The 10,474-nt window shown below is 40.2% G+C and overlaps 1 pseudogene; it reads left to right on the forward strand.

Annotated features, from left to right (window-relative positions):
* Positions 1–1,395: 1,395 nt before the first annotated feature.
* Positions 1,396–8,603, forward strand: LOC132344350 (probable G-protein coupled receptor 160; annotated as a pseudogene).
* Positions 8,604–10,474: the final 1,871 nt, after the last annotated feature.

The following is a 10,474-nucleotide window of genomic DNA, read 5'->3' on the forward strand; positions in this document are numbered from 1 at the left end:
TCTCCTTGCAGTCCAAAACACTCTCAAGAGACTTCTCCAACAACACAGTTCAAAAGCATCAATTCTCTTGGCAAAACTCTGTTAGCCTTTCCCCTGCTTAATTCTGTCCTCCAAGGCCAAATTTGCCTGTTGCTCCAGGTATCTATTGACTTCCTACTTTTGCATACCAGTCCCCTATAATGAAAAAGACATATTTTGTGGGTGTTTGTTCTAGAAGGTCTTCATAGAACCATTCAAATTCAGCTTCTTCAGCATTACTGATTGGGGCATAGACTTGTATTACTGTGATATTGAACGGTTTGCTTTGGAAACGAAAAGAGATCATTCTTCTGTTTTTGAGATTGCATCCAAGTATTGCATTTCAGACTCTTTTGTTGACTATGAGGGATACTCCATTTCTTCAAAAGGATTCTTGCCCACAGTAGTAGATATAATGGTCATCTGAGTTAAATTCACCCATTCCAGTCCATTTTAGCTCACTTATTCCTAATATGTCGATGCTCACTGTTACCATCTCCTGTTTGACCACTTCCAATTTACCTTGATTCATGAACTGAACATTCCAGGTTCCTATGTAATATTGCTTTTACAGCATCGGACTTTACTTCCATCACCAGTCACATCCACAAGTGGGTCTTTTTGCTTTGGCTCTGTCTCTTTATTCTTTCTGGAGTTGTTTCTGCACTCTTCTCCAGTAGCATATTGAGCACCTACTGACCTGGAGAGTTCATCTTTCAGTGTCCTATCTTTTTGCCTTTTCATACTGTTCATGGGGTTTTCAAGGCATGAATATTGAAGTGGTTTGTCATTCCCTTCTCCAGTGGACCATGTTTTATCAGAACTCTCCACCATGACCCATCTGTCTTGGGTGGCCCTACATGGCATGGCTCATAGGTTCATTGAGTTAGACAAGGCTGTAGTCCATGTCTCAGTTTTCTGTTATTGTGGTTTTCATTCTTTCTGCCCTCTGATGGATAAGGATAAGAGGCTCATGGAAGCTTCCTGATGGCAGAGACTGACTGAGGGGGAAACTGGGTCTTGTGTGATGGGCAGGGCCATCTTTAATCCGATTTTCTGTTGATGGGTGGGGCTGTGTTCCCTCCCTGTTATTTGACCTGAGGCCAAACTAATATGGAGGTAATGAAGATAATGGTGAGCTCCTTCAAAAGGTCCAGTGCACGAACTGCACTCAGTGCCCTCGACCATGCAGCAGGCCACCACTGATCCGTGCCTCCACCAGAGACTCCTGGACACTCACGGGAAAGTCTGGGTCAGTCTCTGTGGGGTCACTGTTCCTTTCTCCTGGGTCCTGGTGCACAAAAGGTTTTGTTTGTGGCCTCCAAGGGTCTGTTTCCCCAGTCCTGTGTAAGTTCTGGTGGCTCTATGGTGGGGTTGATGGCGACCTCTTGCAAGAGGGCTTGCAGGGGCAGCCAGAGCCCCTGCCAGGCCAATACTGACCTGTATCTCTGCAGGAGACATTCAAACACTGAAAGGTAAGACTGGCTCAGTCTCTGTGGGGTCTCCTGCTGCACACAAATTTTTGTTTGAGCCCTCCAAGCACCTCTGGCTGATATGGGGCTTTATTCTAAACATGATTTCGCCCCTCCTACCATCTTGCTGGGGCTTCTCCTTTGACCTTGGATGTGGGGTATCTTTTTTTGTGGGATCCAACATTCTCCTCAAGTTCCCATGGAAGATTCACCAACATAGACCTTTATCCTGGGCCATGACACAAATCTCAAGAAGTTGAAGTGAAGTGATTTCATACAGAGTGTGTCCTCTGACCATAAGGGAACAAAATGGGAAATAATGGAAAGACAATATTAAAAATCTCTGAACACATTGAAATGAAACAACATATTTATAAATAATCCATGGGTCAAGTTGATCACAAAGGAAATAAAATGCACATAAAACAGAATAAAAATGAAGCCTCTGAAGCAGTGCTGGCATGGAAATTTATAGCACTGAATTGCTTACATTAGAAGAAAGAAAAGTTCTCAAGTACATGTTTCTATCCTAAGAAACTAGGAAAAAAGAGAAAAATAAACAAAAAAGAATCACAAGAAAGAGATAATAAACACCAAAATTTAAATCAGTTGAAAATAGGAAAACAACAGAGATAAGCAAATAAATTGTTATTTTTTAAAAACTATCATTGCAATTGAAAACCCTCTAGGAAGACTGACAAAAATACGAGAGGAATGATAGAAATCACCAGTATTAGGAGTTAAACAGGGGATATGTTTCCAGTTGTTATTGTTCAGTCAGTCAGTCATGTCCGACACTTTGTGACCCCATGGACTGCAGCACGCCAGGCTTCCCTACTCTTCATCTTCTCCTGGAACTTGCTCAAACTCATATTCATTGAGTCAGCAATGCTATCCAGCTGCAGACTCATGGTTCCAATGCCAGTGTGTGCTTAGTCGATCAGTCATGTCTGATTCTTTGCGACCCCATGGACATGTAGCCAAGCTCCTCTGTCCATGGGGATTCTTCAGGCAAAAATACTGGAGTGGGCTGCCATGACCTCCTCCAGGAGTCTGCAGCTATTACAAAGTATAGTATGGAAATACTATTAAGAACTATGGGCTTCCCAGGTGGTACTAGTGGTAAAGAAGTAGCCTGCCTTGCAGGAGATGCAAGAGACACAGGTTGGATCCCTGGGTTGTGAAGATCCCTGGGAGATGGGAATCTTCTTCACACTTCAGTATTCTTGCCTGGAGAATCCCATGGACAGAGGAGACTGGCTGGCTACAATCCATAGGATCGCAAAGTGTCAGACATGACTGGAGTTACTTAGCATGCATTAATAGCTATACACTTATAAACTCAACAATTTAGCAGGTAACAACCAATTCCTGAAAAATCAAAAACTATCAAAACTCAAATAAGATTAAATAAATAGACATCTGAATATCACTATTAAAGAACTTGAATTTTTAATAAAAAAATCTTCCAAAAAGAAATTTCCAAGCTCAGATGATTTAAATAGAAAATTATATGAATCTGTTAAAGAAGTCTCACCAATCCAGACAATCTTTTTCAAAAATTAAAAGGAAAAAAACCTTCCCAATTCACTTGATAAAGCCAATATTAACCTGATGCCAAAACCAAAGACAATGCCGGAAAAAAAAAAGCCATTACATATCAAATCCCTCATGAACATGAACACAATTATCATTAACAAAATATTAGAAAGACAAATCTATGACTTCATAAAAACAAATTATACATTGTGATCAAGTGAGAGTTTTTCCAGGTATGAAGCATTGCTTCAAAATTAAAAAAATCAATTAATGTAATCCACAAAGGCTAAAGAACAAAAATAATATGATTACATCTAGGAACACAGAAGATTATCGACAAACTCTAACACCAATTCATGATAACAAATTTTCAGAAAGTTAGGAATAGGGATGAATTACCTGTAAAGAATATCTACAAAAATCCTATAGTTAACTTCATACTTAATAGTGAAAGACTGAATGGTTACCACTAAGATTGGGAACAAGGAAGGATGTCCAACCTCTACTCTCTTATTTAAAAACAGGAAGTTTTAGCCCCTAAAATAAGAATAAATGAAAAGCATGTAGATGAGCTCAACTGGAATTCCATCACCTCCGCTAGCTTTGTTTGTAGTGATGCTTTCTAAGGCCCACTTGACTTCACATTCCACGATGTCTGGCTCTAGGTGAGTGATCACACCATTGTGATTATCTGGGTTGTGAAGATCTTTTTTGTACAGTTCTTCTGTGTATTCTTGCCACCTCCTAATATCTTCTGCTTCTGTTAGGTCCATACAATTTCTGTCCTTTATCGAGCCCACCTTTGCATGAAATGCTCCCTTGGTATCTCTAATTTCCTTGAAGAGCTCTCTAGTCTTTCTCATTCTATTGTATACCTTGTTTCTTTGCACTGTTTACTTAAGAGGGCTTTTTTTATCTCTTGCTATTCTTTGGAACTCTGCATTCAGATGCTTATATCTCTCCTTTTCTCCTTTGCTTTTCGCTTCTCTTCTTTTCAAAGCTATTTGTAAGGCCTCCTCTGACAGCCATTTTGCTTTTTTGCATTTCTTTTCCATGGGGATGGTCTTGATCCTTGTCTCCTGTTCAATATCACGAACCTCATTCCATAGTTCATCAGGCACTCTATCAGATCTAGTCCTTTAAATCTATTTCTCACTTTCACTGTGTAATCATAAGGGATTTGATTTAGGTCAGACCTGAATGGTCTAGTGGTTTCCCCCACTTTCTTCAATTAAAGTCTGAATTTGGCCATAAGGAGTTCATGATCTGAGCCACAGTCAGCTCCTGGTCTTGTTTTTGCTGACTGTATAGAGCTTCTCCATCTTTGGCTGCAAAGAATATAATCAATCTGATTTCGGTGTTGACCATCTGGTGATGTCCATGTGTAGAGTCTTCTCTTGTGTTGTTGGAAAACTCAGCAGTGGCCACAGGACTAGAAAACGTCAGTTTTCATTCCAATCCCAAAGAAAGGCAATGCCAAAGAATGCTCAAACTACTGCACAATTGCACTCATCTCACACGCTAGTAAAGTAATGCTCAAAATTCTCCAAGACAGGCTTCAGCAATACGTGAACCGTCAACTTCCAGATGTTCAAGCTGGCCTTAGAAAAGGCAGAGGAACCAGAGATCAAATTGCCAACATCCACTGGATCATGGAAAAAGCAAGAGAATTCCAGAAAAACATCTATTTCTGCTTTATTGACTATGCCAAAGCCTTTGACTGTGTGGATCACAATAAACTGTGGAAAATTCTTCAAGAGATGGGAATACTAGACCACCTGACTTGCCTCTTGAGAAACCTATATGCAGGTCAGGAAGCAACAGTTAGAACTGGACATGGAGCAACAGACTGGTTCCAAATAGGAAAAAGAGTACATCAAGGCTGTATATTGTCACCCTGCTTATTTAACTTATATGCAGAGTACATCATGAGAAATACTGGGCTGGAAGAAGCACAAGCTGGAACCAAGATTGCCAGGAGAAATATCAATAACCTCAGATATGCAGATGACACCACCCTTATGGCAGAAAGTGAAGACGAACTAAAAAGCCTCTTGATGAAAGTGAAAGAGGAGAGTGAAAAAGTTGGCTTAAAGCTCAACATTCAGAAAACTAAGATCATGGCATCTGGTCCCATCACTTCATGGTAAATAGATGGGGAAACAGTGGAAACAGTGTCAGACTTTATATTTTGGGGGCTCCAAAATCACTGCAGATGGTGATTGTAGCCATGAAATTAAAAGACACTTACTCCTTTGAAGGAAAGTTATGACCAACCTAGACAGCATATCAAAAAGCAGAGATATTACTTTGCCAACAAAGGTCCGGCTAGTAGAAGCTATGGTTTTTCCAGTGGTCATGTATGGATGTGAGAGTTGGACTGTGAAGAAAGCTGAGCACTGAAGAATTACTGCTTTTGAACTGTGGTGTTGGAGAAGACTCTTGAGAGTCCCTTGGACTGCAAGGATATCTCACCAGTCCATCCTAAAGGAGATCAGTCCTGTGTGTTCATTGGAAGGACTGAAGCTAAAGCTGAAACTCCAATACTTTGGTCACTTCATGAGAAGAGTTGACTCATTGTAAAAGACTGATGCTGGGAGGGATTGGGGGCAGGAGGAGAAGGGGACGACAGAGGATGTGATTCCTGGATGGCATCATCGACTCGATGGACATGAGTTTGAGTGAATTCCGGGAGTTGGTGATGGACAGGGTGGCCTGGTGTGCTGTGATTCATGGGGTCACAAAGAGTCGGACATGACTGCGTGACTGAACTGAACTGAATGTTAATGAGAAATGAAGAAACAAAATACCCATATCTGCAGATGACATTGTCTACATAGAAAATACTAAGAAATCTACACAGACCAAAAAACCCTGTACAAATCCATTAGCACCCATAAACTCCCAAAACAAAAAGCAAAAAACCAAAATTGAGTTAAATCAAGTCTGTGGATACTAAATCAGCACTTAGAAGTCAACTGTGACTTGGTGCCTAGGCCTGAACCTCTTGGTCAAGAGCCCTCAGAACCTGGACAGGACTGCACCTGGTTCCAGTTGTCCTGCTCCCTGCCCCTACTTTTCTCTCTGCTCAGGGGGAGTGCACAGAGTGGGCAGTGCAGAGCCAAGAGGATATGAGGATTTCCTGCCCCTCCCTGGTGCAGTTTCCTGAGCCCAGGTCTACATGCTCTCACAGCATATCTGATCAGGCCCCTAGTGCCTGGGAAGCCCAGCACCAGGCAGAGTAGCCATGTCTGGTGTGGTGTCCAGAGGTGGCTGCAGGGCCATTCGTCTGCATTCAGGTGGATGCCACCAGGTGGAGCTGGCCTACTGGGAAAAATATAGCTAAGAGGAAATGCACTACCTTCCCCAACACTTGTGCAAGTGACTCAGAACTTATTTACTAGGCATTGTGGTATAGCAAAATGAAATACAAGAAATCAAAAGTAAGATAATTTAAGGCAGTGAAACTTAAATAAAACATAAACATGTCAAAAGACCCACTGGAGACAGCAAAGGATGGGAAATAAAGTGAAACAGTGTTTTATCCCATGAATTTCATGGGCTTTTTGAAAGCCTTTTTGAAAGGCTTTTTGAAATTTAAAAACATGACTACTCTTCTTTAGAGGACTGCTCTTTTCAGTGCCAGTTCCATCAAACCAACAAGCCCCTAGATATCAGCTGTTTTATATTCCTTTTGTATTATTATTATTATACTTGGGAATATAAGATTAAATTCGTCCAGCTAGGAATGAGAAGACAAAAGCAACTATCAGACTTTCATAGTTTTTTTTGTTTTTTGTTTTGCATTTCACTAACATTTGTCTTTTATTTTTGGTAAACATTTCCATTATACCCTACTTCACAGACTCTTGTACCTTTAGGCACTAGGTTTACTAAATATCACATCTGCCTATTTACTCAAATTATTTCCTTTACTTATGGCTTTTTCTACTATAGTTTTCCCGATTGTTGTTTTAGTTGCTAAGTTGTGTCTGATGCTCTTTTTGTGACCCTGTGGACTGTAACCCCCAGGCTTCTCTGTCCATCATATTTCCCAGGCAAGAATATTGGAGTGGGTTGCCGTTTCCTTCTCCAGTGGATCTTCCTAACCCAGGCATAGAACCTGGGTCTCCTGCAATGCAAGCAGATTCTTTACCATACCATCTGAGCCACTAGGAGTCCAGCAATCTACCAAACCCTGAGGGCCCTAAATGTTTATTTTTTTCCATGTCCCTTCTACTTAAGTGTTCATAGTTACTCTCTGTCATTTTCCATGGTGATGGTTATGATTTTATCTCTTGGTCAGAAGTCATTACCTTGGTACTGGCTCTTAGGACAACTTCTTATATGAATGAGACTATTCTATATTTTGTCTTTCATTCTGATAGTTACACTATGAATTCTAAAAAAAGGTATTCCTGACCAAGATAGCATCTGTTTTCTTGATACCTGGTTGCCATTTGTACTACCTCAAGTAACCATCCTTTTATTTAAAGTACACATTCCAGTCTATATTGAGATGAACATTCCCTGGTTGTGTTTTCCCAATAGTTTTCTCATTGTTGCAATTTATTGGTTTGATTGTCACAAACTTAATTTGGGAGACATAACGTTACCGGTAGATCCACTTATGAACTGGAAATGCTGCTTCACTCCACTTAAGATTCATAATCTTGAGCAAACTGAAAAGCCTACACTGAAAATAATTTGTCATATGTCATTCATATTTCAATAAAGCTGGGGAAACTTGTTAATATGTTGTCATGTTGGAACTAAGCAAAACTTACAACTACAAGAATCATAGTTTTACAAACAAGAAGGAATGATGACTATGACATGTGAAAAAATGCTACCAAAACTTCTTGTCCCCTAATTTTCATAACTTTCTGAATGTTTCTTTTGGGGCTATGCTATTATTTATTAAATGGTGATTTTAAAACAAAATAATTCCAGTGTTGTACCTTCTCAGTAACACTGTATATTATAAACACCAATTTGTTATTAATATCAAAACAAAAGACAACATTTTGGCCATATTGATGTTTCTGATACACAAAACACTGCTTGATGCAAACTGTTCTGTACATCTGAGATACACTGCCAACTTTAATATATGACAAATATTTTTATCAAGGTTTAAAGATATTTGCATTTCTGTACAGTAAAAATGATAGTGAAAATCAAAGTTAAATCCACATTATCACTTAAAAATCACCCCCCAAAATGAAACATCTATATATTGATAAAACATATACAGGATTCACAAGAATATAATAATAAGATACAGATGCATGGGCCTAAAGAACACCCCAATAAATCGAGAGGCCTACCATGTTCACAAGTTGGAAGATTCCACAAAAATGAGGCCACTGATCTCCAAACAGCTTTACAGATTTAATGTGATTCTTATCAAAATCCCAGGAAGGTTGTTTTGTAGATATAGATGAACCTATTCTAAAATTTATATGGACATGCAGAGGCCCAAGGACAGTTGAAACAATCTTGATTAAGAGTAAAGTAACTCTGATTGCTGTGGCCAAAACTTCCAAAACTATGTTGAATAGTAGTGGTGAAACTGGGCACCCTTGTCTTGTTCCTGACTTTAGGGGAAATGCTTTCAATTTTTCACCATTGAGGATAATGTTTGCTGTGGGTTTATCATATATAGCTTTTATTATGTTGAGGTATGTTCCTTCTATTCCTGCTTTCTGGAGAGTTTTTATCATAAATCGATGTTGAATTTTGTCAAAGGCTTTCTCTGCATCTACTGAGATAATCATATGGCTTTTATTTTTCAATTTGTTAATGTGGTGTGTTACATTGATTGATTTGTGGAATCCAAATTGGAAAAGAAGAAGTAAAACTCTCACTGTTTGCAGATGACATATCCTCCACATAGAAAACCTTAAAGACTCCACCAGAAAATTACTAGAGCTAATCAATGAATATAGTAAAGTTGCAGGATATAAAATCAACACACAGAAATCCCTTGCATTCCTATACACTAATAATGAGAAAATAGAGAAATTAAGGAAACAATTTCATTCACCATTGCAACAAAAAGAATAAAATACTTAGGAATATATATGCCTAAAAAACTAAAGACTGTATAGAGCTTCTCCATCTTTGGCTGCAAAGAATATAATCAGTCTGATTTCTGTGTTGACCATCTGGTGATGTCCATGTGTAGAGTCTTCTCTTGTGTTGTTGGAAGAGGGTGTTTGCTATGACCAGTGCATTTTCTTGGCAAAACTATTAGTCTTTGCCCTGCTTCATTCTGTATTCCAAGGCCAAATTTGCCTGTTACTCCAGGTGTTTCTTGACTTCCTACTTTTGCATTCCAGTCCCCTATAATGAAAAGGACATCTTTTTTGGGTGTTAGTTCTAAAAGGTCTTGTAGGTCTTCATAGAACCGTTCAACTTCAGCTTCTTCAGCACTACTGGTTGGGCCATAGACTTGGATTACTGTGATCTTGAATGGTTTGCCTTGGAAACGAACAGAGATCATTCTGTCGTTTTTGAGATTGCATCCAAGTACTGCATTTTGGACTCTTTTGTGGATCATGATGGCTACTCCATTTCTTCTGAGGGATCCCTGCCCGCAGTAGTAGATATAATGGTCATGTGAGTTAAATTCACCCATTCCAGTCCATTTTAGTTCGCTGATTCCTAGAATGTCGACATTCACTCTTGCCATCTCTTGTTTGACCACTTCCAATTTGCCTTGATTCATGGACCTGACATTCCAGGTTCCTATGCAATATTGCTCTTTACAGCATCGGACCTTGCTTCTGTCACCAGTCACGTCCACAGCTGGGTATTGTTTTTGCTTTGGCTCCATCCCTTCATTCTTTCTGGAGTTATTTCTCCACTGATCTCCAGTAGCATATTGGGCACCTACTGACCTGGAGAGTTTCTCTTTCAGTATCCTATCATTTTGCCTTTTCATACTGTTCTTGGGGTTCTCAAGGCAAGAATACTGAAGTGGTTTGCCATTCCCTTCTCCAGTGGACCACATTCTGTCAGACCTCTCCACCATGATCCACCTGTCTTGGGTGGCCCCACAGGCATGGCTTAGTTTCATTGAGTTAGAAAAGGCTGTGGTCCTAGTGTGATTAGATTGACAAGTTTTCTGTGAGTATGGTTTCATTGTGTCTGCCCTCTGATGCCCACTTGCAACACATACCGTCTTACTTGGGTTTCTCTTACCTTGGATGTGGGGTATCTCTTCACGGCTGCTCAAGCAAAGTGCAGCTGCTGCTCTTTACCTTGGACGAGGGGTATCTCCTCACCACTGCCCCTTGTGACCTTGAACGTGGAATAGCTCCTCTAGGCCCTCCTAGGCCCTCATAGCCACTGCTCCTTGGAGGTGGGGTTGCTCTTCCAGGCCGTGGCCCCTGGCCTCGGGTGTGGGGTAGGTCCTCCCGGCCACTGCCCCTGGCCTT

This window comes from Bos taurus, chromosome X, assembly GCF_002263795.3.
Source record: "Bos taurus isolate L1 Dominette 01449 registration number 42190680 breed Hereford chromosome X, ARS-UCD2.0, whole genome shotgun sequence".
In the NCBI taxonomy this organism is placed as follows: Eukaryota; Metazoa; Chordata; class Mammalia; order Artiodactyla; family Bovidae; genus Bos; species Bos taurus.